The sequence below is a fragment of the Mus pahari genome, chromosome 14, assembly GCF_900095145.1.
Source record: "Mus pahari chromosome 14, PAHARI_EIJ_v1.1, whole genome shotgun sequence".
NCBI lineage: Eukaryota > Metazoa > Chordata > Mammalia > Rodentia > Muridae > Mus > Mus pahari.
The window spans coordinates 20,005,128-20,010,312 of NC_034603.1; positions in this window are offsets into that span (position 1 = coordinate 20,005,128).

Below are 5,185 nucleotides of genomic sequence, written 5' to 3' on the forward strand. Positions count from 1 at the left end.
TTTTTTTTTTTTTTTTTTCTTTCTGCACTACAGTCTTAACACTGTAGTCCAGGTTGGACTAGAATTCATTCTGTAGCCCAAGACATCCTTGAATTTACAGTAATCCTCCTGCCTCAGTCTCAGGTACATTGATTATAGGTTCAAATCACCATGCTTGCCTTACTACATCAGTATTATTTTCTTTTTTCACTTTAGCTTATTATTTATGTATTTATTTATTTATTTTGGTGTTTTGGGACAAGATTTCTCTGTGTAGCTCTGGATGTCTTGAACTTGCTTTGCAGGTCAGGCTAGCTTCAAACTCACAGAGATCCACCTGCCTCTGCCTTCCAAGTGCTGGGATTAAAAGCAAGCGCCATCACTGTGATAGCTGTTGTTATCATCATCATCATCATCATCATCATTATTATTGATAGAGAATCTTGAGTAGCCCATGATGGCCTTGAACTTGATATGTAACTGAGGATGACCCTGAACTTTATTTTTCTATGACTTAACTTTCAATGTCTGATCCTCCTGCCTCTACCTTTGCAGTGCCTGGGACTACAAGTATGTACGTCACAGAGGACTGTGTATTGAGCCCAGAGTAATGTAACACAACTAGCCTGAGCTACCCCCTCTGGTCCTCCCCTGCCCTTGCCTGCCAGGTAGTTTTCTTTCCCTTCAGTGTTCATTTATTTTATGTTTATGAGTATTTTATATTCATGTATTTCTGAACACCATGTGAGGAAAAGGTTTCAGATCCCTGGAACGGGAATTTCAGATGGTTGCGAGCTAGCATGTGGGTGCTAAGAACTGAACCCAGGTCCTCTGCATGAGAAGCCAGTGTCCTTAACCTCTGAGTCAACACTCCAACCTCCACCTCTCCAATCTCCTTAGCTGGTCATTCTTGATGCTCCTCCCCCTGAACCATCCTTTGTGAAATATGAAGTTTGTGCGCATGGTGTCAAACCCTGGCCTGGCAATCAGTAATTGCTCATCAGACAATAGATGTTCTTCCAGGGCTCTTTCCCGAGAACACAAATATCCTTTAAAATAACTTGCAATTTATGTCCAGAAGCAGAGGTCCCTGGTACCCTAAGTGCTTTAGTTGAAAAAAAAAAAAAAGCTTAAGATTAATTCAGCATTTGTGCACTGAATATTTATTGAGTGTCTGCTATGTTCCAGGCAACATTCAAGGGCTGGAGAGACAACCTCTCTGACTCAGTCATTTGTCTGAGTCATCCAGGTAGCCTGAGAGAGCGGTTGTGCCAGCCAACTTGCCAGCAGCCTGCCCCTGAAGATGGGTGGGGTGCGGGTGCGGAGGCCTCATGCAGGCTCCAGGCTGACATTCACTCAATTGGTGCTCAGGGCAGTGTCTCTTCAAAGATAACAAGTCCACTGATGACCAGGAGCTTCTCCAAGGGAAGGTTCTGACCCGTGAAGCCAGGGGAGGGCCTTGAGCCTGTGTGTCTCAGAAGTTCCCTATAGCAGCAACCAGGTCGCCCTTGAAATCGAATGGGCATAGCAGTTAGTAAGCCAGGTCAGAGCCCTGCTCCTACCTGAAGCATTTGTGGAGGGGTCCTGTGAGTGGAATCTGGAAAGATGCTTGTTGTATAGATACAAATAAGCTTTGCTGGGCTGGAGAGATGGCTCAGTGGTTAAGATCACTGACTGCTCTTCTGGAGGTCCTGAGTTCAAATCCCAGCAACCACATGATGACTCATAACCATCTGTAATGTGATCTGATGCCCTCTTCTGGTGTGTCTGAAGACAGTTACAGTGTACTTACATCAAATAAATAAATAGATAGATAGATAGATAGATAGATAGATAGATAGATAGATAAATAAATCTTTTTTTAAAAAAATATTTTCAGATGGTCTCACTGTGTAGCCCTGTCTGGCCTCAGAGTCACAGAGATGCCCCCCTGTGCTTCCCAACTACTGGAATTAAAGTCGAGCCCATCACCTCTGGCTTTTTTTTTTTTTTCTTTTTGAGACTGGGTATCATGTATTCTAGGCTGGCCCTGAACTCTCAGTGTAGTTGAGGATGGCGAGGACCACTTTGAACTTCTGATCCTCTTGCTTCTACATTCCAAGTTCCCAATGCTGGGATTACAGGGACGTAAGACCGTGCCTGGGTTGATGTGGTACTGGGGAAACAGACCCAGAGCCTGTAAGTGCTCAGCAGCTCTGCCAACTAAGCCTCCATATTTCCTATTATCGACATTTCTAGAATTCTGTCTTCCTTGTCCATCTAGAGTCAGAAGTAAGAGGTGGCTTTATCTGAAGGATGATTATCATTCCAGCCATTGCTCATTCAATAAATATCTGCTGAGTACCGACTATGTGCCAAACAGACCCTTCAGAGAGAAGGCAAGGCCCAAAGTTCAAGCCTCCTGGACGATACAAAGAAACTGCAGCTGGGACTTGGGACCGAGTGCAAAGCCCCTCAAGGCTGTTTGTGGCTAGAGATTCTACCTTGGCAAGATCTGAACTTGGCTCTGCCTGGGTGTACGACAGTGCGTGGCTGGGAGAGGTGCCCCTCCGTAACCACAGGCAGCCAGTTCAGAGATGGTTCTGACCAGTCCTTGGAGACGTCTGGATAATGTGCCAGCCAGGCCACTTGTCCCCTCTCATCCTTTCAGACCTAGCTTGTTGGCCACAGATGGCAGTGGGCAGTGGAGATCCCATGGGCCTCCAGACGCCGCTCCAGAGCCTGGCAGCCAGTAACTCCTGTCAGATCAGTGCCTAGCCAACCAGAGTCCCAAGTGTGAGATGCCCCACTCCCAGCTGAGGGGATCGGCCCCATCAGGAACCTAAGGTACAGGTTCTAAATCAGGCTGAATTGTGTAAACAAGCATCCTTCACCTCTTGTAGGGCTTCTGATAAATCAAGGCAAATTTCTCCATATTGCCAGACACCCAGGTTTTCTCTATGCTTAGTTCCAAGGGAAATAACTGGCCTTCTTAGAACACTTTTAGAAACACTCACAGGCTAGGTAGGCACCAGCCAGGCAGTACAGTACTCACCACGCGTACACGAAGCCCTGATGTTGATCCCTCGCACCACATAATCCAAGCCTGGAAGTGACCATCTCTAACCTCAGCACTTGGGATGTAGAGGCAGAAGCACTCAAGGTCATCCTCGCTAAGTAGTGATCTCAAGGTTGAGAGCCCATCTCAAACAAACAAAGCAAAACGATAAAGTGTTGTCTTAGGAAACTGGGGTTAAAATGGTCAAAAGGATTTCTTTCTTTTCTCTTTTTGAGACAGGTCTCACTACCTGTCACTTGCTGTCCTGGAATTCACTATGGTAACCAGTCTGGCCTTGAACTCACAGAGAGTTTGTTTCTGCCTTTGTGGTGCTGGGGTTAAAGGTGGGTACCACCACAACCAGCACAGGAGGATCTCTTAAGAAGAGTATACAGCTGTAGTATTGCCCCAGTTCTCACTTCTGTGACAAAGTGTCTGGCTGGCTTAGTGTACATCGGGACCTCATGGCTACTAGCCCCAGCATTGCAAGAAAAAAAGTTGACACGGGCACGGTTTTAGAGGCTCAAGGTCAGGATGCAGGCCTCACCTCATCGTGGTTCTGTTGGAAACCTCATGCCTGACGTCATCACGGTAGCTCTTGCCACTCATTCTGTGAGAGGAGAGATCCTATGGTCGGAAACAAGGAAGGAATTCAGGCCAAGCTCAGAGGTGCTTGGCAGCACACTCTTGGGAGGATTGGCTGTGAGAGACATTCCCTTCGGAGGACAGGTTCCCCAGTGTCTCACACACTTCCCACCAAGCCCAATCTCTTTCAGGTTCCATCACCTCCCACATCAGCACACGGGGGACTAAGCTTCCGACCCATGGATCCTCGGGGGGAATGTGTCACTTGTAAACCATAGCAGATGTCAAGTCAGATGGGATAGGGAGGGGAGAAGATGGTCCAGAGCGGCTGCTGGTTTCTGCCTGAAACACTGCATTGCAGCAAGGGTATCAGAGAGTCTTAGAGAGAAATGTGTCAGGAGCCTTCTGACGTAAGGTGGGAACCGTGGGTCTTCGACTTGGGAGGAAGAGGAGGTGAGACCATGTGGTTTGACTCCCAGCAGTCTCCTCTTAGGAGACCCTGCCTGGGTGGGCAGAGAACACCTGAACAAGGTGCCAAGGAAGGAGCAACCTTGTGTACTTCCAGTGTGGAGAAAGACCAAAAAAAAAAAAAATGTGATAAGCGGAGCTAGAGAGAAGGCTCAGTGGTAAAGGGCACTGGCTGCTCTTGCAGAGGACCCAGGTTCAAATCCCAGCACCTACATAGTGGCTCACAACCATCTGTTACTCCAGTTTTGGGGAGTTGGAATGCCCCCTTCTGACCTGCATGGGCACCAGACACACGAGTGGTATACAGACATACAAGCAGGCAAATCACACAAACACCAGTATACACAGAATAAGAGCCTCTGTGGCAAGCATACCTCAGGGTACAAGGTACGATGTCACCCCATTCACAACAGAACAAAATGACTGCATGATGAGTCCTCCTTTTTGTTTGGTTTAGTTTGGTAATGAGAGTGTGGAGTGTTTCCTGAATCTGAAAAACTCTCTGCTACTAAGCTGTACCCCAGTCTAAAAGCTAACATTTTATCTGAACACCTCAGAAACACATGTATGGCCAGTTGCAGTGTGTGCACCTGTAATCCCAACCCATGAGAGATGGAAGTGTGAAGATGAGGAGCTCCATGCTATCCTTAGCTGGCAGTTCTGGAACTCTATGTAGACCAGGCTGACCTCAAAATCACAGAGATCTACACGCCTCTGCCTCTTGAATGCTGGGATTAGAGGCACCATGCCTAGCTTTGTTTTGTGCTTTTTTTTTTTTTTTAAGTTTAATTATTAGATTATGTGTATGTTTCTGTGCTTGCATGAGTCTATGTACCAGATGTATGCAGGAGTCCAGAAGGTCAGAAGAAGGCATTGGATCCCTTGGAACAAGTAGTTGTGAGTCACTCTATGGGTGCTGGAAACCAAAACCAGGTCCTCTGTAAGCACAGTGTCCTTAACCCTGAGCCATCTCTCCAGCTCCAGTGGAACATACTTGAGATCCCAGAAGTTCAATGTCATCTTCAGCTCTAGAGTGAATCTGAGGCGATCCTGGGTTCCATGAGAACCTTTCTAAAAATAAAATTTAAAGAGAGAGGGAGAGAGCGAGAGAGGGAG